The 25,963-nt window shown below is 45.3% G+C and overlaps 1 protein-coding gene across 2 annotated transcripts in view; it reads right to left on the reverse strand.

The window, feature by feature from the left end:
- The window catches only part of gmeb2 (glucocorticoid modulatory element binding protein 2), a 119,314-nt gene extending 94,679 nt beyond the window's left edge, over positions 1 to 24,635 (reverse strand). For both annotated transcript variants that reach the window (XM_072514777.1, XM_072514776.1), the window contains exon 1: positions 24,521 to 24,635. The gene's annotated coding sequence lies outside the window, so the exon portion shown is untranslated. The remainder of the gene's footprint in view (positions 1 to 24,520) is intronic.
- Positions 24,636 to 25,963: the final 1,328 nt, after the last annotated feature.

Genomic DNA, 25,963 nt, shown 5'->3' on the forward strand with positions numbered 1-25,963 from the left:
AGCAAACTGAGTTATCTGGCTTCATTACTGATACGACCGGCACTGCCCAATCGGCGAAACAAACAGGCCTGATAATACCCAGGAGTGATCTTTACTTCCACTGTCTCCAGCAAGACGTAAGTAAATACCATGATGTGGCTTCCGGGTCAACCTGAATACAGCTACAGACCCTTATATCTTCCCCAAACCGGGCTGGAATACTTCTGGGTATCTTCCTAGTACCTCAGGTCAAACCACCAGAACCCATTTGAAGAATGTGCTGCCATTGCAACCGCAAATGGAGCAACCAGACCCGCCCCAACAGGCTGAGTCCATGGCCTCGCACCACGGTGAGCGGGATGCGCCTCGATTGGCGTTCATAGGCGACAGGGCTCATCAGCAATGTCTAGCGGTTCCACTGTATGGGTGGCAAACCTGGCCTGTGTACCAGTCAACGCAAGGATCTGTGTCGCCACTTGGATGTGGTCAATCGTCTTCTGTCGAACTGCAGAGACCGCTGCGCGGGTGTCCAACTCCATTTCAAGCGGATGACCATTTACCCATGTCATCAACTTAACGGGGGCCACTCGCCTCGGGGGGGGGCTACCACGCAATGCAGTTGCAGGCAGTCATCCTCTGACCCCCTCATCCTCGGGTTCATCCTAATGGAAAGTACATGCCCTGGTTTGTTACAGCTTCTGCCGGAGCAACTGGCCCTCTAACGCGGCCACGACCGGCATCTACGCCGGGGTCGGCGCCCACAAGTCCTCGACTTACATGGCTCCACATTCATGGACTCTGGAGAAGGCTCTCTTCGGGAAAAAACTTCAGACAGCCACCGGCATGGACCCTTACACCGCCCGTCCAAGGCACGGCGGGGGTACAAGGAGGCGCTTTCGGACGGAAGGGGGCATCCACCTCCATTCCCTGTAACTCCTGCACTCTCTCAGGACAACACTATCCAGATGGCCTGTTGAAAAGTCAATGTCAGTCGGCTAACAGTTTCCTTGGGTGGCCGCGTTGCTGATGCCATAAACCAACAAATCTTGTAACATCTCTGACAAAGTGTCGTCACATTCACAACAATCCTGCGCAGCCTGGATAAGAACTCGGCAAGAAATTCCCCAGGGGTCCTCTCAGCAATGTTAAACCGGTAATGTTGGACTATCATGGACGCGGTTGGGTGAAAATTTTAAGTCACAAGCTCATCAAGCGTTTTATTGTCGGGTCCAGCTGGGTACATAAGGCTTTGTTCTTATCATCCCAAACGTATGCGCGCCACAGGCGGTTAGCAAAATGACTGCCTGTTAGTCACCCGTAAATAATAATGCATTCTTTGTGCGTACTAGTTCCAACTCTCCAGCGCAACATCAAATAAACCTCCGTAAAGAGGCAGAGTGCAACAGAAAAAACAAACTTCCAACCTGTACCCAACAAAACGTCCAAGGAGATGGCACAGCAGCGTATATAGCTATCCAATTTTAACCCTCGTTGCCAGTTTGTAAGTGCCACGAAGAATCCAGCACAAGTTTGTAGTCAAACAGAAAGAAACGTTATTTACAACAATATGCACCAAGTACCAGCAGCTCACGACTGGTTCCCTCTCTAGCCGCTACCACACTGGGCAACTCGAAACAGCTGCACTGCTAATGATTGCCTTCCCCAGCACCCCCCACCCCCTACCCCCACACTCATTAAGGGAGCTCATATTCCTCAAGGAATATGGGGTAACCAATGTCCCCAGCCAATAGGATCCGGACAGGTTCTAACACTGATGTTCAGATTGCTGACTAGCGGTCTGTGAGCCCCACTCCTACTTGAAAATGTCTGGTCAAGAATCAGTGTTCCTGTCTCGTTAAGATTCTACGTCGGCGAAATTGGATAGCCCCCAAAAACATGTATGGGAATAGTGGTATGCGATTAAGTGTGCCTGTTAAATATAAGGCAGGCATCATGTCAACTTCATGCCGGCTGTTCATTAGAATGATTGGTGCATAAAGCCAGCAAGAAACACTCTGTTCTTTGGCTGGACCCATCAGCAAGGGTTCAAAATCATAACTTGCAACCCTTTGAGAAGAGGGGCAGCGTCGCTGGAGCAGGTGCTGACAGTCGTGGAGGAAATTAGTCTGACCTGCAAAAAATTCAACATGGGAGACAGTGGACAATAAGATTTCCTGACACAACACCAGAGGTCTTCGTGGAGGAGGTGGAATGTAGGAAAGACATCCTATACATGCAGGAGTCAGGTCTCCATACGTGCTATCAAAAAGCAGCGGCGTCACAGCAGATAGTAAACCCCAAGGACTTGGATGCAAGGAATTTGAAGACCTCACACATGGTCATGGTTAGCGAATGCTTCTTTAAATGTCATATCCCACCACTGCACTTCTAAACTCAGATACTGCTCAATTCACTCACCTACCAACACCGTACCAAGATCAGAGTGGTTATTATCAAATTCAGAAAGCTGTTCAACCGATTACTTCACCAACAGCATGACAGTCATATTCAGAGAATCATACCTGATATCTGCCATGCTTACCTGATCTGGCCTAAGTGTGACTCCAGACCCACACAATATGTTTGACTCCTAACTGCCTTCCGAAGTGGCCTAGTTGTTACAAACCAATACAGAAAAGTAAAAAAGGAATAAAACTGAATAGACCACAGGCATCGACCAAGGCACTGAAACAGCAATGGCACACCATGCTCAATCAATCCTACTTATTAGCATCTGGGGCCTGGGGCAATATTTAGAGAGCTGTCCCACAGACTATTCTAGAAACAGCCTGACATAGACATACTCACAGAATAATGCCTCACAGTCAATATCCCAGGCACAGGAGTGGGGACTTCAATGTCCATCACCAAGTGTGGTTTGGTAGCACCACTACCGACCAAACTGGCTGAATCCTGCCAGCCTGGGCCTGTGGCAGGTTGTGAGGGAATCCATAAATCTACGAGAACTTCTGTGCAGATGCACTTGTGCATGTTAGTATTGTAGGAGTGACCAGCATAGATCCTCGACAAAGTCTCATCTTCACACTGAGAATATCGTCCATCGTTTTGTCCGACAGCACCACCATGCTAAATGGGTTAGTTACAGGACAAATTGAGCAGCATAAAACTGGACATTCATGAAGTGCTCATGGGACATTAGCAGCAGCAGAATTCTATACAAACATCAGCTCAAGCCAGGGAATCAACCCTGGTTAAATAAGGAGTGCAGGATGGCATGCCAACAGCAGCACCAGGCTTATCTAAACTTCAGGTTCCAATCTAGTGAAGCAACAACACATTATTGCATGCCAAACAGCTGAGGCAGAATGCTATACAGAGAGCTAAGTACTCCTACGACCAATGGATTTGATTTAAGCTCTGCAGTCCTGCCACAACCAGTAGTGAATGGTGGTGGACAATTAAACAACTAACCAGAGGAAAAGGCTCCACAAATATCCTCATCCTCAATGATGTGGGGGCCCCTGGGTGGCATGGTGGTGCAGTGGTTAGCACAGCTGTCTCAAGGTGCCGAGGATCCGGGTTCTATCACGGTCCCAGGTCATTATCCATGTTGAGTTTGCACATTCTCCCAGTGTCTGCGTGGGTCTCGCCCCCACAACCTAAAGATGTGCAGGATAGGTGGACTGGCCATGCTAAATTGCCCCTTAATTGGAAAAATTAATAAGAAATGATGGGGAACCCAGCGCACCAGTGTAAGAGGCAAGAGTGAGGCATTTACAACCATTGTCAGCCAGATGTACTAAATGGATGATCCATCTCGGCCTCCTCCTGAGATTCTCAGCAACATAGATGCCAGTCTTCAGCCAAATCAATTCATTTCATGTGATATTAAGAAATGACTGAAGGCAAACAGTAAAGGCTGTGAAAACATCCAGCTGTAATACTGAAGACTTATGCTGCAGAATGAGCCACTCTCTTAGCTAGATTATTCCAGCACAGCTGCAACACTGGCACGATCCCAATGTGGAAAATTACTCATGTGGGACCCAAAAAGCAGAAACAATCCAATCCAGCCAATTACCACCACATCGGTATATTCTTGATCATCAGCCAAGTGATAGAATGTGTCATCGACGGGTATATCAAGCGATACTTTCACTGCAATAACCTATTCACTGATTCTCAGCTTTCCGGCCACCAGGGCCAGCTGGCTCCTGACCTAATTACAGCCTTGGTTCAAACATGGAGACAAGAGATGAATTCCAAAGGAATTGTGCTTGACATCAACCCAGTTTTTGGCCAAGTGTGGCATTAACGTGAAGTTAATGGAATCAGAAAGAAAACTCTCGTCAGGTTGGTCTCATACCTTGCAGATCGATAGTCGTGGTTGTTGGAGGCCAATCATCTCAATCCCAACAATAGTGCCCTAGGCCCAACTATCTTCAGCTACTTCATCAATGACCTCCCTTTCATTATAAGTGGGGGTGTTCACTGTGCAATCTGCGCTTGAGGAGGCAGCAAGCATGAATGCAAGTGCTGAGTACAAGCGCGGCATGGGTGGTAGTTCATTGGAGCTCGAGGTCACAGAAATGTCACTGCTGAGTGCTCAGATGAACACTTGGCAAGCTAAAGAGGGGCTCGAAACGTTAACTATTTCTCTCTCCACAGATGCTGCCAGACCTGTTGAGTCTTTCCAGTATTTTCTGTTTTTATGACAAAAGAAAGCGGATGGGTTGCACAATAAAATGCGTGGTGTGTGTAAGCCTGTCAGAAAATCTGTAATCAATGTCAAGGAGTATAGGATTACTCAGCACTAATTTGGCACAGGACTTTGTACAGAGGTTGGAGCGCATCCTTTCCAGGGTGGAACCATACTTGTGGAACCAATTATGTTGCAGTGATTGATGTTTCTGCAATGGAAGCTCAGACTGCCCTTATGCATTCTCAGCTTGCTGCCATCATGGCTGTGAATTAAAATGTGAAAAGGGGCTTTCAGGGTATTGTATAAGTCCAGAAATCTGTCCTCACAACAATTTACTCGGATTGCTGAGTGACAGCGCCTTCATGGAGCATGAACTGTCGTCCGCTCTCAGTAAGACAGCATTTATCCTCCAACACCTGCCACTCTGTCAGTGCCCTTGCTGGTTCCAGTCAACTAGCCAATCCAGATTAGTCTACAGACGGATCTTCTGGGGCCTTAACTACACAAGGTTCTCGTCTAAAGTCATCTAAAATCTCTTACTGAAAATCAGTCCTTTTCACGCAGTCACTTTACTAAGTACAAAGGACTTGAACTGGAAAAAGGACATTGGAGATAGCCACTAAAGAAAGGCACAGGGTGATCATTTCGCTTTTGCACACCACATGGTATAATTTAATTCATAAATTTAGCTCACAGGATCATTACAGCACAGAAAGCCATAGGGCCTCTTGTGTCCCTGCTGGCTTTCCTACGGAGCAATTGACATACTGCCACTCCCCCCACATTCCTGCTTTTCAGATATTTAGTAAATTACAAAATGTAGAAAATTTACGGCACAGAATGAGGCCACTCTGCTCATCACATTTGCACCAGCCAAAAAATGAGTCACCCAGCCTAATCCCATTTTCCAGCAATTGGCCTGAAGCCTTGGAGGTTATGGGACTCCAGCTGCATGTCCAGTGTGTTTATTTTGTGGTGGCTTTTATTTCTGCATCATGGTTAAGTGGAGGATCAGTGATGGAGGGAAGGTAAGGTGAGAGACAGTGGGTGAAGAAGTGGAGTTGCAGTTTCTAGTATAACACTCAAATGAGTTCTCCACAGGCAGCCTGGGCAGAAATTGGCTGTCCAGGTTTCGCCCTCTTTTTTTTGTGTCTGCTCCACCTAACACAGCTGTCCCTCAGCTGTTTGCTGTATAGTTAGGGGCTGTGTCTGTGCCACGTGATGGGGAGGTTGTGCAGTAGGCATGGCTTTCATTGTATGCACAATACACCCATGTGAGGACTTGCACACAGGAGACATGAGCCAAGTCATCAGCAGATAGCCCTTGTTCCATTTGGTTTGCTGACATTGTTCAAATGCAGCTGGCACAACAGACTTAAGCAGAAGGAAGGCATTGTGACTGCTTTTGGTCATACATCAGCTGAAGGTTTAGGGGGTAGAGTTATTTTAACTAGTCAACTGGCAACCAATTGATTTATCTTTGGACAAAATTATTTAACCTACGAAACGATTGGATATGTTACCATTTTGTACCCGAATAGGCACCGGAATGTGGCGACGAGGGTCTTTTCACAGTAGCTTCATTGGAATGTTAATGTAAGCCTACTTGTGATAATAAAGATTATTATTATTATTTTCAGATAAGCGTGCAATGGTTTTATTTATGATCAATGTGCCTAGGTTTCTACTGTACATCAGCATCAGACTGATGGGATAACTGCAGAGTCAGGTTCCAATCAGACTTCTGAACATAACAAGATGGTGCCCTTTGACAACGAGGAGTTTTTTTTTTTAGGTAGTTTTGGTTTGTTGGCTGCACCTACAAATCCAGTTATTCTACATTATCAGTTTTTGTTTTTAAAACGTGCCAGGTGCAGTTCATATTCTTCGACCCAGCTTATTCCATTTTTCCATGTTTCCCATTATGCCTGCTTCAGATCAGGGAGGAATAATTGGATCCTAAGTAATGTCAAGTCATCGGTTCAATCACATACAAACTGAATCAGACAGCTCCTTCTTTTTCAAATTTGAGTGGTCCGCTACCCAAAAGTCCTAGTAATTATGTTGCTAGACATAAAACAAGCAATCGTGTTTGAATTGAAGAATCAATCTTAAAATTGAAAAGGGAAGGAACAGATTAGTTTGAAACCCCCAAGATTGAAATTATTTATTGAAGTAAGAGATTTTAAAAAAAGTGTCCTGAAGAGTTCGCTCAAGAGTTGCAATTATTTTATAACTATTATAATCATTTTTTTATTTGGTTCGTTGTTTAATATTTAATACATGAAACAAGGCCTGACTGACTTTCTACCACTCTCAGGGATTGCAGCAAGATCTTACACAGGCACAAAATACGGTGGGCCAAAAGGCCTCTTCTGCACTGTACGACTCCATGACTCTATGACTCTGAGTGAAGGTCTTCACTGTTTTCTGTAAATTAGTGGTATTGGAGCAGCACTGAATTGATTTTTAGTGAAGAAACCTAGATTTTTGTGCTATTTGTATGCCTTTAAATTTATTTCTATGTTTCCTCAAATGTTTTTAAAACTTTCTCCAATGATCCAGTTGGGCCCATTTACAACTGTGCCAATTTCACTGTAAACACAGGTTTCCTGCATTTGTCCTTTGCACTCTGCATGAGCTAGGCCTAAATGAGGTGCATCATAAACCCAGGAGCAACAATGGCACGCACACACAATGTCATTATTTTTGACATCACAGTCAGGTAATGGAGAGAGGGGGAGAGAGAGAGATATGGGTTACTGGCATCTCCACATCAGAATTATGGTATGCATAAAATGATACCACCCCCCTTTACCCACAGGTAGCACAGTGGTTAGCACTGTTGATTCACAGCTCCAGGGTCCCAGGTTCAATTTCCAGCTTGGGTCACTGACTGTGGAGTCTGCCCGTTCTCCGTGGGTTTCCCCCGGGTGCTCCGGATTCCTCTCACACGTCCCGAAAGACGTGCTGTTACATAATTTGGACATTCTGAATTCTCCCTCTGTGTACCCGAACAGACGCCGGAATGTGGCGACTAGGGGCTTTTCACGGTAACTTCATTGCAGTGTTAATGTAAGCCTACTTGTGACGGTAAAGATGATTAAATCTAAACAGGACGGATTCCACTCTTAAAATATACAATTAGTTTTTAGTGCCACATAGTGAATCCTTCATATCAAAGTCCAGTATGCAGATATCCTTCAGCATTAACACTTCCTGTTTTCCTCACAGAAGAAAGTTTTGCCAATGGCTGGTTGATCGGTGGCAAGGCACAGCTCTAGCTTCCATAGCTAATGGCCTCTCACCAACAAAATCAGAAGAGTAATTACTTTGGAGGCAGAGACAGCTCCAAGCTGGCAATTGAGAAAATTATTGGGGAGTTGAAAGCATTTTTGACGCCTGAATAGGTTGGGGACAGTTCTGGACAATTAACAAAATTGTCATCGTCTGCTGTGCTGATCACAATTTATCTTTTTGGAAAGGATTACAGTTTGATCAGGCTAAAGGAGGAGACACTAGGTCTGAAGGATCAAGAGCTTCAGGAGTAGAACATCAGAGTGATATCCATCCAGAGGAGTTCTCACTCTCGGCTGCAGGAGGCATCAGAGGACAGATACTCTGAGAAGTCTTCTCTTTATGATGCAGTCTACCTGGATTTCACAGCTTCTCCTCAACTTGCAACTAAATATATATTCCCTCAAACTATTATCCATCTTTGCCTGATGTGTCATCCTACACTTTCCTAAGACCCGGCTTCCCCTTTGTGTCTATGCATGTCTTTTAATTGATGATTTATAGTACTCCTGATCAGTGTCACCAGAGAGTCAGGATCACAAGGGATGATTAGCTCCTCCCACTGTATATTAAGATCAAGGAATTGAGGTGGTCATTGACGCATTGCAGCTGCCTTCTGTCACAAAACTACTGCTGCATGTATCTTCGGAGGGTGCTCCTGTCAACTGGTCTCAACTCTCATGTTCCATTGGAATGGTGTTAGCTGGAGGCCCAACATATGCTACTGTCTTGAGAGGGATACACCATGTGCTGAGCTTCCTGGCTGACTTATTCTTATTACACATCATTACCATCTTCTTCCTCTTGTGGCACCCATTGTTATGCTCAATATGCACAAGGAAGGGTGGCATTTTAAGAATGGTTTTAGCATTGGGACTAAGGAGACATAGAAGGAACAAGATTCTGTCCTTTGTGGTATTTCAGAGAGGCTAATGCATCAATTTAGAGTTAGGAAAACAAAGGTAGCTAGTTTTCAGGAATTTATATTTGGATTGGTAGACATTAGAAATATGGTATAGTTTTATGTGTGTTTAGGGCGGCACAGTAGCACAGTGGTTAGCGTTGTTGCTTCACAGCGCCAGGGACCCGGGTTCGAATCCCGGCTTGGGTCACTGTCTGTGCGGAGTCTGCACTTTCTCCCCGTGTCTGCATGGATTTCCTCCGGGTCTTCCGGTTTCCTCCCACAACTCCCAAAAGATGTGATTGTTAGGTGAATTGGACATTCTGAATTCTCCCTCTGTGTACCCGAACAGGTGCTGGACTGTGGCGAGTAGGGAATTTTCACAGTAACTTCATTGCAGTGTTAATGTAAGCCTACTTGTGACACTAATAAAGATTATTAGAATTTAATGTTTCCATGCCTGGAAGGATAAAAGCTATAGTTAGATTCATGCTGGACAAAGGCGTTTGTATGTGTTGGGGTAGGTTAAGACCCAACTGTGTTTGTATTGTGCTTAGTGTTATGGCACGAAAAGTAAATAAATAGGTGAGCAGAGGTATGCAGTGTTGCTTAGCAACTGGGGTCTTTTAAGGTAGAGAAGCTTTTAAGTTTTAGTTTTAGCTGAATTTGTCAGCAATTTGGATAGAATCTGGGGAATGAATATCTGTCAATTCTTCCAGAAGGATGGGAGCTGCAAAATGGCAGGTTCCTAAAGTTACAGTCCAGATAACCAGGGAATTGGGACAGAAAGATGTTTAAGACACTTGAAGTTAAGAGAACAGAGACCAAGGTATTGTTCAGAAGAATCCAGGGGCAAACAAAGTGTGTTCTGAGTTAAAGAGTCAATCACAGTAACCAGATTTAATGTGGGACAGCAAACTTCAAACGGTAGATGAAATATCTGATGCCAATTTAATAATCTGAAAATTGAGAGTTAAAGCAATTGTGAGCAGTTTGTACAGTAGTCAGGACAAAGAAATTACACCGGGGATGGTGTGAAATTCTGGATTTGTTGTTAAACGTAGAGCAGAATCTTTGTTTAAAAATGTCATTTGGAAAATCTAGTCTGGATTTCGGAATGCAAACTACCAAGGGAAACCATTATGAGAGACGATTTCAAAGCGTGCTTTTAGGAGCAGAGTTTAGAAACTCTCATGTGATCATCATTTGAGGGATTTTGAGTATAAAGCCACAGACGCTAACTTAGATTCAGAGTGGAATGCATGCGTGTATTTGGCCACAGTCATTCTGTGTGATTAAAAGGGACTTTTTATGTTAGTAAGACCACTGTGGCTTAAGATGTATTTTGTAATCCATGTTAATCTTTAAATCAGTGTCTATTTCTTAAGATAAGGGGGGAGTAAATGAGTATTGCATAATAATCCAACGTTCCATGTTTAATTAATGCTTTTTCTTGTTGTCAAAACTAATCAGCAGTCCTGTGACTCAGTTGGTTCATGCCTTATAAAAAAAAGTTAAAGATCCAGCAGAGGGCAGTAGAGTGGAGCTGCTGATTGGTGTTTCAAGGGAAATTTGCATACCTCCGTCGTGGTCACCCTAACTTGAAGGTAGTTTGTGGAGAAGCTGTTGTCAAGTGACACTTAAACCCGAAACACTTCTTCAGTGTTTCCCTCCCTACCCCCTCCTCTAACCAAAAAAAAAAACAACCGCTGTAAAGATCAATAGGAAGGCTCGAGGTCAGGTAGAAGTAGAAAGAAGTTGAACCGTGACGCCACAGCCTGCAGGTAAGGGATTGGCTGGTGGCTGGTAAGTAGTTTTTCTTTTATTTTCCCTCAGGTGTTAGCGTGCAGGGTGCAGAGGTTGCTGAGTGAGTGCTTGCTGAGAAGGGGAGTGAATAACAGGTAAGCTGATTCGGTGAAGAGTGGGAGAAGGTGCTTTTTTTTTGATGAGCTGGAGTCTGAGCTTCAAACACTGAGGCACATCCGGGAGGGGGAGACTTACTTGTACGCTGTGTTTCAGGAGGTAGTCACACCTGTCAGAGTAAGTAGTTTAAATCCTGCCAGTGGCCAAGGACAGCAGGGTGTGACTGCAAGTCAGGCAGGTAAAGGGAACCAGCAGTCAGGAACTCAGGAGCCTCAGCCCTTGACCCTGTCCAACAGGTATGAGGCACTTGCTCCCTGTGTGGATGGCGAACAGGGCTGCAGGAAGGATGAGTCAGCTGACCAAGGCACCATGGTTCAGCAGGCCATTCAAGGGGAGGGAGTAAATAGGCAAGTTGTAGTTGTAGGGGATTCTATTATCAGGGGGATAGATAGTATCCTTTGTGAGCAGGATAACGTCCCGCATGGTATGTTGCCTGCCTGGTGCTAGGGCGCGGGACATCTCTGACCGGCTTGAATGGATACTGGAGAGGGAGGGGGAGGATCCAGTTGTTGTGGTCCATGTCGGTACCAACAACATAGGTAAGTCTAGGAAAGAGGACCAGTTTAGAGATTATAAAGAGCTAGGATTCAAATTAAAAAACAGGTCCTCAAGGGTCATAATCTCCGGATTACTGCCCGAGTCATGTGCAAATTGGCATAGGGAGGCAAGAATAAGGGAAGTTAACATGTGGCTGAAAGAGTGGTGAGGGAAAGAGGGGTTTCTTTTCATGGGACAATGGCATCAGTTTTGGGACAGGGGGGACCTATACCGTTGGAATGGTCTCCACCTGAACCGAGCTGGGACCAGTGTTCTGGCGAAAAGAGTAAATAGGGTGGTCAATAGGACTTTAAACTAGAGATTGGGGGGGGGGGGGGGAAGGGAAAGTCAGGGAACCAAGAGGTGAAGTAATCAGTGGGAAGCGTAGCTGCTTAGGAATACAAAAAAGCACGAAAAGACAGAACTCAGGAGAGGTTACGATAGTCCCCATCCCACAAAATATGACAGTGTATGGAAAGACTAAGTAAACCAAGGTCCACCACACTAAGAAAACAAAAAGGGACGGTCAATAGAGAATTAAAGGTGCTATATTTAAATGCGCGCAGTGTACGGAACAAGGTAGACGAGCTTGTGGCCCAGATTGTGACTGGCAGGTATGATGTGGTAGGCATCACAGGGACGTGGTGGCAGGGGGTTCAGGACTGGCATTTAAACATCCAGGCATTCACAACCTATCGAAAAGACAGAAAGGTAGGCAGAGGGGGTGGGGTTGCCTTGTTAATTAGGAATGAAATTAAATCAATAGCACTAAACGACATAGGGTCAGATGATGTGGAGTCTGTGTGGGTAGAGTTGAGGAACCACAAAGGCAAAAAAACCATAATGGGAGTTATGTACAGGCCTCTTAACAGTGGTCAGGACCAGGGCACAAAATGCACCACGAAATAGAAAGTGCATGTCAGAAAGGCAAGGTCACAGTGATCATGGGGGACTTCAATATGCAGGTGGACTGGGTAAATAATACTGCCAGTGGACCCAAGGAAAGGGAATTCATTGAATGTTTACAGGAGGGCTTTTTGGAACAGCTTGTGATGGAGCCCACGAGGGAACAGGCCATTCTGGACTTGGTGTTATGTAATGAGCCAGACTTGATTAAAGATCTTAAAGTAAGGGAACACTTAGGAGGCAGTGATCATAATATGGTAGAATTCAATTTCCAATTTGAAAGAAAGGTAGAATCAGATGTAAAGGTGTTACAGTTAAATAAAGGTAACTACAGGGGCATGAGGGAGGAACTGACGAAAATCGACTGGGAGCAGAGCCTAGTGGGAAAGACAGTATGGCAGGAGTTTCTGGGAGTAATTGAGGACACAGTACACAGGTTCATCCCAAAGAAAAGAAGGGTTATCAGAGGGGGGATTAGGCAGCCATGGCTGACAAAGGAAGTTAGGGAATGCATCAAAGCAAAAGAGAAAGCCTATAATGTGGCAAAGAGTAGTGGGAAGTCAGAAGATCGGGAAGGCTACAAAAACAAAGAGGATAACAAAGAGAGAAATAAGGAAAGAGAGGATCAAATATGAAGGTAGGCTAGCCAGTAACATTAGGAATGATAGTAAAAGTTTCTTTAAATAAATTAAAAACAAACGGGAGGCAAAAGTAGACATTGGGCCGCTCCAAAATGACGCTGGTAATCTAGTGATGGGAAGACAAGGAAATAGCTGAGGAACTAAATAAGTACTTTGCGTCAGTCTTCACAGTAGAAGGCATGAGTAATATCCCAACAATTCAGGAGAGTCAGGGGGCAGAGTTGAATATGGTAGCCATCACAAAGGAGAAAGTGCTAGAGAAACGAAAAGGTCTAAAAATTGATAAATCTCCGGGCCCAGATGGGCTACATCCTAGAGTTATAAAGGAGATAGCTAAAGAAATAGTGGAGGCGTTAGTTATGACCTTTCAAAAGTCACTGGAGTCAGGGAAAGTCCCAGAGGATTGGAAAATCGCTGTTGTAACCACCTTGTTCAAGAAGGGAACAAGGGAAAAGATGGAAAATGATAGGCCAATTAGCCTAACCTCGGTTGTTGGCAAGATTCTAGAATCCATTGTTAAGGATGAGATTTCTAAATTCTTGGAAGTGCAGGGTCGGATTAGGCCAAGTCAGCATGGATTTAGTAAGGGGAGGTCGTGCCTGACAAACCTGTTAGAGTTCTTTGAAGGGATAACAAATAGGTCAGACCAAGGAGAGCCAATGGATGTTATCTATCTTGACTTCCAAAAGGCCTTTGATAAGGTGCCTCATGGGAGACTGCTGAGTAAAATAAGGGCCCATGGTATTCGAGGCAAGGTACTAACGATTGGCTGTCAGGCAGAAGGCAGATTGGCTGTCAGGCAGAAGGCAGAGAGTTGGGATAAAAGGTTCTTTTTCGAAATGGCAACCGGTGACGAGTGGTGTCCTGCAGGGTTCAGTGTTGGGGCCACAGCTATTCTCTTTATATATTAACGATCTAGATGACGGGACTGGGGGCATTCTGGCTAAGTTTGCCAATGATACAAAGATAGGTGGAGGGGCAGGTAGTGTGGAGGAGGTGGGAGGGCTGCAGAAAGATTTAGACAGTTTAGGAGAGTGGTCCAAGAAATGGCTGTTGAAATTCAACGTGGGCAAGTGCGAGGTCTTGCACTTTGGAAAAAAGAATAGAGGCATGGACTATTTTCTAAACGGTGACAAAATTCGTAATGCTGAAGTGCAAAGGGACTTGGGAGTCCTAGTCCAGGATTCTCTAAAGGTAAACCTGCAGGTTGAGTCCGTAATTAGGAAAGCAAATGCAATGTTGTCATTTATCTCAAGAGGCTTGGAATATAAAAGCAGGGATGTACTTCTGAAGCTTTATAAAGCATTAGTTAGGCCCCATTTGGAATACTGTGAGCAATTTTGGGCCCCACACCTCAGGAAGGACATACTGGCACTGGAACGGGTCCAGCGGAGATTCACACGGATGATGCCAGGAATGGTCGGCCTAACATACGATGAACGTCTGAGGATCCTGGGATTATATTCATTGGAGTTTAGGAGGTTATGGGGAGATCTAATAGAAACTTACAAGATAATGAATGGCTTAGATAGGGTGGACGTAGGGAAGTTGTTTCCATTAGCAGGGGAGACTAGGACCCGGGGGCACAGCCTTAGAATAAAAGGGAGTCACTTTAGAACAGAGATGAGGAGAAATTTCTTCAGCCAGAGTGGTGGGTCTGTGGAATTCATTGCCACAGAGGGCGGTGGAGGCCGGGACGTTGAGTGTCTTTAAGACAGAAGTTGATAAATTCTTGATTTCTCGAGGAATTAAGGGCTATGGAGAGAGAGCGGGTAAATGGAGTTGAAATCAGCCATGATTGAATGGTGGAGTGGACTCGATGGGCCAAATGGCCTTACTTCCGCTCCTATGTCTTATGGTCTTATGGTCCTTTGAGCCAGGGTTCAATTCTGGAATCTTCCCGTCCAGTTATAACATCAACTGGGATCGTAACAAAAGTGCTCAGTTAACTGGGACGAGCAAAATTCAAGGGACCTCACCATCTCCTACAAGAAGAGTTGAGTGCCTTTCCATGAGCTGCAGAGCGCTGTCCCCGAAGAAGTTAAGGCATTTAAGGCTGGATAGTCCCCAACCGCAGCTCAATGGCTTGTCAATAATTGGCATTTTGTGACAATTTGTCCTATTAAACGATAGTAACAGAGGATAAGATAGGGAAAGTGTGTGCCAAGTGTCACGGAAGTGGCGAATGAGAGATTCAGAGATAGGAGGTCATTAAAGTTGAAGAAGCTCAGTTAGGGTTGTGCATGCAAACAGATGCTCCGGAGAGGCAGATGGCTATAGAGCAAAATCAAATCAGAATCCTTTAACCAATTGTCAATGTGTAATTGTTGTAAGTGTAGCTCTTAAAAGGTGGAGGCGGGTGCCTAGGGCGGGTAAGGAACAAAAGGGAGATTTATTCAGTATTAGATGCCTATCCTGCCGAGAAGGTGAAACTTTATGTAGCTATGTCCTACAGGCACGTGTGAGGAAGGAGGCAATCACTCCCTCCGCATTTCCAAATTAGAATTTGGTGGGTTGCATTCACACCCCATAATTATCAACAATAATGTCCCTCTCTGGAAGGGCTTGGAGATTTGAAGGATTAAGAACTGGGTGGCACAGTAGTTAGCACTGCTGCCTCAAAGCGCCAGGTACCCGGGTTCAATTTTGACCTTGGGTGACTGTACGGAGTTTGCACTTACTCCCGTGTCTGCGTGGGTTTCCTCCGGGTGTTCCAGTTTCCTCCCAGTTCAAAGATGTGCAGGTTAGGCGGATTGACCATGATCAATTGCCCCATAGTGCTCAAAGATGTGCAGGTTAGGTTACAGGGATAGGGTTGGGGTGAATGGGAACGTCGACTTGGGTACATTGCTCTTTCGGGGGGCCGTGAAGACTCAATGAGCCAAATGGCTTCCTTCTGCACTGTATTCTATGAAGTTGAATATTCTTCTATGAATTGGTTCTTTGCCTTACAGCTATCTGAAAACAGACGGTCCTCTAATATTCATATTTATGTCCTTGTAGAAACAGTAGCAAAACTATTGAGAAATGAAAGAGTCTAGCCTTGACTAAGTGTGGCATCAAGAAGCAAAACTTGCTTCTTGATTCGGGAAAAATTCTCCACTTAGTCAGACTTAGCAGAAAGCAAAATGGTTATGGTTGTTGGAGGTTAATCATCTCAAATCAACCTCGGGGATATCAGTGCAGGAGTTCCTCAGAGTATTGTCCTAAGCCCAACTACTTTCAACTGCTTCATCAATTACCTTCCCTCCATCATAAGGTCAGAAGTGAGGATGCTCGCTGATGACTGTACAATATTCAGCACCATTCGCAATTCCTCAAAAGCAATTAGTGCCCATATACAGCAAGACCTTGGACAGATAAGTGGCAATTAACAATTGCACCAAACAAATGCCAGGCAATGGCCAGCTCCAACAAGAGGGAATCCAACCATCTCCCCTTGACATTCAATGGCATTACCATCGCTGAACATCCCACTATCAGCGCCTTGCGTGTTACCATTGACCAGAAACTGAACTAGATCAGCCAGATATAAATAGTGGCTGCAAGAGAAAGTCAGAGGTTAAGAATTCTGTGGTGAGCAACTCACCTCCTGACTTCTCAAAGCCCGTCCATCACCTACAAGGCATAATAAGTAAGGAGTATGATCATTACTCTCCATTTACAGGGCGGTGAATTGGCCACGCTAAATTGCCCCTTAATAGAAAAGAATTGGGTACTCTAAATTTATTTATTTTGCAAATTACTCTCCCATTTGCCTGGATAAGTCCAGCTCCAACAACACTCAGGACTCTGTCCTTTAGAGGTGGAAATCTGCCGTCCTTACCTGGTCTGGCCTACATGTGGCTCCAGACCCACAGCAACCGAATGACCTGCTTATTCGGGTTGACTCTTAACTGCCCCCTCAAGGGCAATTAGGGATGGGCAATAAATGCTGGCACAGCCTGAGACACCCATGTCCCATGAACAAATTAAAACACCATCTAGGACAAAACAATCCCCTTGATTGGCACCCCATCAACTGAAAAATTCACTCTCTCCACCACCGATGCACAGTGGCAGCAGCGTGTACCATCTACAAGATGCGCTGCAGCAGCTCACCAAGGCTCCTTCAACAGCACCTTCCAATCCACGACCTCTATCATCCAGAACGACAAGGATAGCCTACAAATACCACCATCTGCAAGCTCCCCTCCAAGGCACTCACCATCCTGACTTGGAACTATAATCACTATTCCCTCAATGTCACTCCAACAAAAATCTGAAACTCCCTTTCCAATAGTCCCATGGGTGTGCCTACAACACGTGGACCGCAGCAGTTCAAGGCAGCAGTAAGCCACCACCTCTTTTTTTAAATGTTGTCATTGAAGTTTTTTACATTTATACACTGGGGCTTTTCACAGTAACTTCAATGCAGTGTTAATGTAAGCCTACTTGTGACAATAAAGATTTTATATATATATATACATACACACACAAGCAATAAGGGTAACTGGGGCAATTACACTGTACATGTCAATTTCCCTTATGCCTTCCCCCTTGGTTCCCACCTCTCTACACCCCTTTCCCTCATTGTTTTGGGGTCCTTTCATGGGCCCTTCACGTACAATGGGTAGTTATCTGCTATTTACAAGTGGGCAGTGCCCTTCTTTGCCACCCCCACCCCCTGCCCCCGCTTTGTCATTTGGCCTCCCTGTCCTGTTTTTGTCTTCCCTTGGGGGTTCCTTTTCTGGTATTATTGTTCTAAGCTCTCTGGCATCTGTGTTGGTTATTTTCTGGCCTCCCCCTCCTTTCCCAGTAATTTTCCCTACCTCCTTCCTTTCCTGTCTGCTCCCAATGGTCCCATTGGCTCCCATGCGTACCCCCGTTTCCCCCATTCTATTGCCTGTTGGCTTCAAACTGGGCTTGAAACAAAATTGGTGAATGGCTTCCACGCTTTGTAGAAGCCATCCTCGGATGGTGAACTTGACCTTCTACAGGTGGAGAAATTCTGCTAGGTCTGCCAGCCAGTCTGCAGCTGTGGGTGGTGCTGCTGATTGCAAGCCAAGCAGGATTCTCTGACAGGTGATAAGAGGAGCAAAGGCTTGGGCGTCGGCCCACTTTCCCATGAGTAGTTCTGGCTGGTCCGATACCCCAAAGACTGCCACTTTTGGACACAACTCCATCCTCACCCCCACAACCTTGGACATTGTTTCAAAGAAGGCTGTCCAGAACCCAACAAGCCTGGGGCATGTCCAGATGTGGGGATGGTTGGCTGGGCCACGTGACCGTTCACAATTGTCCTCCACCTCTGGGAAGAACCTGCTCATTCGGGTTCTTGTCAGGTGAGCTCTGTGCACTTCAGCTGCACAAGGCTTGTGCATGTGGAGTTAGCCCTGCACAGTGCTTCGCTCCAGAATCCCCACCTATTTTCATTCCTAGTTCTTCCTCCCATTTTTTCTAAGTTTCATCCAGTGGGGCACGCGTCCTTTCCAAACGTCGTCCATGCAGGATCCCAAAGATTTTCCTTCCCCAGACTGTCCGCGTCCAGTAACTCCTCTAGCATTGTGCTTTTTAGAGCTTGTGAGTATGTAGTCATCCCCTTGCAAAGTTTTGACCTGTAGATGTCGGAGTTTGTTCCCATTTGGTAGGTCCAGTCACTCCGTCAGCTCCTCCAAGGTCGCTAGTCTGTCCCCCATCAGTGTACCCCCATCCTGTCTCCACCTCTTGAAGGTGACGTTGAGCATGGCTGGTACAAACCTATGGTTGCTGCAGATGGGGGTCATGATGTACGCACCGGTCAGACCAAAATGTTGCTTCATCTAGTTCCAAGTTCTCAGAGTCGCCACCATTACTGGACTTGATGAGTGTTTTGCTGGCAGGGATGGGATCGCTGCCGTGGTGAGGGCCTGGAGGGTCCTCCTTGTACAGGTGGACTTCTCCATCCTCACCCATTCTGTGTCTAGGTCCTTTACCCATCCCTTCATTCTTTCCGCCATGGCTGCCCAGTGGTAGTATTGCAAGTTTGGGAGGGCCAGGCCTCCCACCCACCACCTTCTCAAGGACATCCAGGGATGAGCAACAAATGCCGGCTTCGCCAGCAACGCCCACAATCTATGAATAAACCATTTCGAAAAATGTTGTAAACGAGTTCCTATTATTGATTTACATACTCAAGCAATTGGTGAATTTCTCCAAATCAGAGACATTCTGTCCAGAGATCAACTTGCTAAAAGATAGGAATATTGAATTGCACACCTGGAACTGAAGGTAGTTACTTCGGAACTTCCTGGTGACTATTTCTGAAAAGCTGCTTAAATGTGCTGCATGCATACTTGGGAGTTTAAGAGTTTAACCAGTGGCAAGTTTGTGTTTAACATCTTTCCACCACATACACAATGAAGTACTGCTGCAAATCAAAAATTGGTTTAAAACAAAATAATCAAACCTATTATGACTACTTTGTGGCAAGTTTTAATTTATTTCAGGGTACACGCAATCTCATAGGGCTCAATGTGTAAAAGCATTTCCAATACAGGACTTCTTCAGCTATAATTGTGTGAAAATTATGTATTCTATTTTTTATGGTCTCATTATGAAATGTAAAAACTCTTTGCTTTTATGACTCTTCAATATTCCTTACTGTTGGCAATATAATCTTGGCAAGCATTCCAATGCACATACATGCTCACAGGTTCAGAAGCCAATGTAAATACAGCTCACTGAAAAGTGTATTTTTCCCTGTGCCAAACTGTGGTTGTCACAAGACATCTCTGTACTGAACATTTACTAATCCGAAATCCATGAAGGGTCAAATCCACAGTTGTGAATGTTACAGAAGTATAACCCAGCGCTTTTCAGTCCAGGTTATTGCCTTGCACATCTCAGAGGCTGCTCATATGAAAATATCCTCCGAGGAAATAGCATAGAGTTAAACAACATTAATGAACAAAGCAAACGTATACATGTGGTTTTGGTCATGGAACCATAAGTATGAATATGATGCAAGGCTTCTTATAAACACAGTACACTTTCCCCATAGAATGCAATGCATGAATTACATGTCTTTGGATTTTACAGATGTTGGTACATATGTTGAGCATCCACAAATCTCTTTGGTTGCCTTGAAAAGTACATGCATGCATGTCAGCAAAGAATTAAAATGTCCTCGCCCTTTTCTGTTCACCGGTTGACCTTCAAATCACAGGTTCTTATTTGTTAACTTTTGCTTTCTGGTAGAAAACCTTCTTTTCTGTGGAATTTGGATCCTGTTGCAAGGTTTAGAAAGCTGTCCATTTACAAATCAGTGAATTTCCATATTTCGGTTTCAGTCTCATCAAACCATCGTTTTTTTAGTGATGTTTCTGCGGATTTCTTGGCATGAGTGAGAGGATTTCAATGATTGTCCATAATGATTTGCATAACCTGATGGTGTGACTATCCGTCCTGTGGCTCCCGACTAAATGGTTAAAGTTCCTCGAGTGTGGTGTTGTTTGGCATGCCTAGAACCTCAAACGTCCTGTGTACCTAGTGTGGCTGTCAGTTCCTTTTTGGGGATTCCTCAAATACTGAGCAAATATGATTGGTGATCTGACCTATGTTCATCAGCTGTACCCACAGCACATGCACAGAATTTCAATCCCTGGTCCTAGCACCTCGGCCCAAATTCTCCATTCAGGGTCAAAAACAGGGATTCAAAAAATACACTCACCTTCCTCTAAGCTTTCAAGGCAGTGTTCCAATGGAGGATCCTGCAGAATTCATTGAATTTAAGTGCAGAAGTAGGCCATTCGGCCCATCGAGTCTGCACCGGCCTTTGGAAAGAGCATCCTACCTAAGCCTACACCTCCACCCTATCCCCATAACCCAGTAACATCACCCAACCTTTTTGGACACGAAGGACAATTTAGCATGGCCAATCCACCTAACCTACACAACTTTGGACTGCAGCAGGAAACCGGAGCACCTGGAGGAAACCCAAGCAGACACGGGGAGAACGTGCAGACTCCGCATAGAGAGTGACCCAAGCTGGGAATCGAACCTGGAGCCCTAGAGCTGTGAAGTAACTGTGCTAACCATTGTGCTACCGTGCTGCCCTATTGACTCAGTGCAGGAATCCTCAGGAGCAGCAGAAGAATCTGTGCAAAAACAATGCCCCTTTTTACAGCACTATCTGCCATATTTTGTAAGTAAGGAGTGTAAATGTCCTGAAGCTTCTTGGAAAAACTACGGCAGGAAGGTTAGTCAGTAAGAAGGTAAGGTGGTTGAGGGGTAGGGCAAACTGGTGGGGTGGCAGCTGGGTAAGGTCACGGATGGGTGTAGTGGTAGGGTGGCAGGTAGGGTTATTTGCATATTGTCATGCAGGAGACGGATAACGTCTGTGAACTGAGCTGGGTCGGCATATTGCAGTAGCTCCATCCAATGGGCAATTAAATTCACCGAGTCATTGTGAGATCAAAGAAAGCCATGTACAAAATGCTGTCAAGACCTGATGAACAAGAAGACACTGAAAGAAAAGTGAGAGAAACAAAAGGGAAGCTACCTGAACCATCAAACCACCAGCTTGTTTACTGACAACCAATGCCGTCCCTGCAGGAGAACCTACAAGGCTAAAATAGCATTCATAAACCATTTGCAATCCTACAGCCAACACTGAAATCTCACTCCCACCCAGCCACATGCAAGAACGACCATTGACATGAGGCATTGCTAATACAAATTACATGTCTCCTGTGAAATTACAAATGTATAGATTTCTTACTGGGGCAATATCTCAAGCTTTCCCAATACATCAAGAAACCCACAGCAACTGAAGGAAGAAAAGCCAAATACCGATCGAGCACATGTGGGCTGGGACCAAATGCAGTTTTTTCACAGCCCAGCAAATTAACCTGCTTCCCTTCCTGCGATTCACCAATCACCACAACCCTCAACCAGAACACCCCACCACCCAATGATCTGACACCCCTCGCACCCGCAATCCCCACCTTGTTTGCACCCCTCCACTCCACCCACAGTCCTACATGGCCCTCCATAGTTTATCTAATTCCCCTATCTAACAAAGCTCAAGAGTTTCCTCCAGCATATCAGAAGTTTGATCATGTTTTAGCATAAATGTTTGCTCAGGTACCTATGTAGCTCGGATAGATTCCTGGATTTTACTGGTGGATTGCATTTTCCTTGCCATAAATTTGCAAGGGAACATTTTCCCATTGGAAATTTATCTAATCACTGTCTATCTTGATGCAGATCTATTTGGTATTTTCTGAGAACCTTCTCCTTAACAAGCTTATCATTGCAATCCAAATGAGTGTGTGCAATTTACGTTTTGTAAATACGTGCTTCTGACCTGTCTGCTCTCTGAGGAAATTACGTTCTGAAACAGGAAGATACAAATGAAAGCTTCCAATTGATTTAAGTCATTCTCTGAAATGAGTTCTGGTAAAAGCTGCATTTTATACTACAAGTAGAAATTAAACCTGTGGATTTTTTATCTGGCATAAACAGTTTAAATGTTACTGCTAGAAAATCAAAGTGCCCCAAAGGGCTCTATGCCTATTGAATGTCAGCTCAAAGCAATTAAACAGCAATATTTCTGAATACGCTAGCACAAAATATTCCAAGGCAGTTTGGCTGACATTTGGTAGAGCTCAGACGGCACAACTAGGTTCAGTGAATTTCACCTGAACCAGTTTGGCTGATGTGTATTACAGATTAATGAATTAGGAAGGCAGGCTCGGGGAACAAAGTGCTATCTCTGTTTTTTTCAATGAGGGAATAGGGAAATCAGAATTATTGTAGTTAACATAATGCTCTTCAACTTACAGTAAACTGTTTTCCAGCAATGTATTCTAGTCTGTTCTCAATGATAACTGTCCCACATAAACAGTACAATGGCAACAGATCCTGGAATGCACTTACACTCAAGCGCTCATTAACCACTGATGCAAAGATCCAAGCACCCTAGTGTTTATGCTAATTAGCTGCAATCTTGACTACATGATTGGAATAGTATTTGTAAAATTTCCACCAGCCTCAGCAAAAAGTCCTGGATGTAGCACTGCATTAGCCTCAGCAAAAAGCAAGGAGTCCTGGATGTAGCATTGCATTTTTTAATGAAACTGTATAGTTCTCTTATTCTCAGGAGGGAAATGAATTGGAACTTGTTTAAGATACAAAAATGATAACTGACACTATCACCTGCTCATTACTTAGTTATTTCAATTACTCTAAACTGAAAAACCCACATCCATAATCCTACATTCAAATCAAGAATGGGCACATCTGCTTCCAGAATTAAACCAACAAATTAGCTCACACACCAACCATCTGTAACTGACAATGTTCAATTCAGCAGCAAGCCAATTAGTTATTTTTTTTAAAATGGTGTCAAATAAAATTTAGTTATTTTTTTTAAATGGTGATGTCAAACAATTTCCGTGCCATCTAAAGACAAGGGTCTTCGCCAAATCCAAACAGCAAAAGGCTGCTTGCTGCATTTGGATGGAAGCGTAGTTCAAATTCTGGAACGATTAAGTTTATTGAAGACCTTAACACTTCTACATCAGGAGATGGAGTGGTAAATATTGACTTCTGTGAAGATCTCGATGCTTTCTCTTGGATGTTCTACTCAAAAAGCAAACACTCGAGTCTCAAACCCGACAGTTGTCAACCCTATTTCCAGTGCCTCACCCTGGCAAATTAGCAGCCCTCGATGTTGGCCATGTTTTCTCTGTTGGAAACATTGGTTTCGAAAGTTAGGTCGCTGGCCCATTTTGATAGAAAAGGCGAAATAAAGCCAACAAACATCCTTCTCCTCAATAAACCTGATCAATGTCTTCCAGCCATCATGACAGGCGGAAACAGACATGGTGCAGATAAAAAGAACGTGCACAAATCACATCATCTTTAATGTTGTACAAATATTGAGATTTGCCGCATTTGTGTGCCCACAAGGTATGGTCGAGTTCACTCAACGCCACTCATTTGGATTGCCTGAGGTTGTCCTCCCCAGCTAATCGGAATAAAGACCACGTCGAATGCCCCTGCCGAGGGAAGGCCGTGCATTTAACATTCAGTGGAATTAAGAGATTCTTTAAAAGTTAAATATAAAGTATGGTTTGATTTCTCTGTGCAGGAGCTCCCCTTTCGCTCCATGACATGCCTGCGCCATCTTATTTTTTTCAAATATCCGCATGTTCAAATGTCATGTTTTAAAAAGTGCACCAACCCTTGTGCTCTCAGTTGCCGCTACGTGGGTAGTGTCCCGGCAACAATGTGTGTGTTTTAAAGCAGCTGCACTGATGGTTTCACCTCCACCATTTCCAACACCTGCTTTCAGCCGCCTAAAGAGCGCCGCCGCAACCAAACTTGACTAAAAGCGAGCACGCCTTGATGGACGTCCGCGGCGGCCAATGGGAGGCCGGAGGGCGAGCAGGGCGGCGGCCGGCTCTCCTATCAGCGGTGCGGGCGGGCGGGGCCGGGGACGCCAGCGAGTTGGGTTGAGGCAGCCAGGCGTTGGGGTGGTCAGCCCCGCCATCGGCAGCGACGCAGGTGACGCCGCCGCCGTCCGTACACTCGACGCCGTCCAGCCCGCCTGCGTCCTGACGTCCCGCAGGCTCCGGCGGACGGCGCCCGCCGCGGCGACACGGCCCGATCTGCGGTGCAAACGCAACCGGAACGGTCACTCCTTACCTGTGCGTCGAGGCGCCGGGGAGCGTGTTATTAATTCCGAAACCGACCATCGACCGGGTCACAGGCGGCGACGTAACTTTCTGGAGCGCGCGCGCCGCTTAGCGCAGGGGACGTCGGGCTGGTGACGCACGTCTGGGGGGGGCGTACATAACCAGGGGACGTCACTGCGTCACGGGAAGTCGGTGGGGGAATGCTGATGAAGCTGATCAGTGAACACGGAGGGGGAAAATGGAGTTAGGGGCAGTTCAAGTTGAATTCCTCCACACACCGAACTCAAACAGTGCCCCCACACACAGTCTATAAATACAAGCTCACGCAGTCTATAATACAAACTCAAACAGCCCCCAACACACTATATTACAAGCTCAAACAGCACCCCCATACACAATCTCTCTTACAAGCTCAAAACAGTTCCCCCACACACCGTCTATAATACAACCTTTAACAGCCCCCCCCACATATAGTCTATAATACAAGCTCAAACATCCCCCAACACACCGTATATTACAAGCTCACAGCACCCCCATACACAATCTATATTACAAGCTCACAGTCCCCCACACACAGTCTATATTACATATTACAAGTTCAAACAGTCTCCCCCCACACAGTCTATAATACAAGCTTATAACAGCTCCCCACAAACACTGTACAATACCAGCTCCAACACCCCCACACACATTCCATAACATAACCTCAAACATCCCCTACACAATCTGTAAAACAGGCCCGAACATCACACACACACAGTCTATAATTCCAGCACAAAATCCCCCCACACAGTCTATAATACAACCTCAAACATCCCCACACTAATAATACCAGGTTAAAATCCAACAGGTTTGTTTGGAATCACTAGCTTTTGGAGCATAGCTCCTTTATCAGGTGAGAGCTGATGAAGGAGCTATGCTCCGAAAGCTAGTGATTTCAAACAACTGTTGGACTTTAACCCGGTGTTGTAAGACTTCTTACTGTGCCCACCCCAGTCCAACGCCGGCATCTGCACGTCATGTAATAATACGGGCTCAAACACACTTTCTATAATGTGGCCGGAACGGTAGCACAGTGGTTAGCACTGTTGCTTCACAGCTCCAGGGTCCCAAGTTCGATTCCCGATTTGGGTCACTGTGTGGAGTCTGCACGTTCTCCCCGTGTCTGCGTGGGTTTGCTCCGGTTTCCTCCCACCAGTCCTGAAAGACGTGGTGTTAGGTAATTTGGACATTCTGAATTCTCCCTCTGTGTACCTGAACAGGCGCCAGAATGGAGAGAACACCAGAAGTGATCATCTCCCTGGATGCAGAAAAGGCCTTTGACAGAGTTCAAGGGAAGTACGTCATAGAGGTACTGGAACAATTTCGGTTTGGGCCAGGCTACACCTCCTGGGGGAAACTACTGGACAGTGCTCCCATGGCGAGATCGAGTTACTTCTGGCTGCACAGAGGC

Source organism: Scyliorhinus torazame, chromosome 8, assembly GCF_047496885.1.
Source record: "Scyliorhinus torazame isolate Kashiwa2021f chromosome 8, sScyTor2.1, whole genome shotgun sequence".
Classification (NCBI taxonomy): Eukaryota; Metazoa; Chordata; class Chondrichthyes; order Carcharhiniformes; family Scyliorhinidae; genus Scyliorhinus; species Scyliorhinus torazame.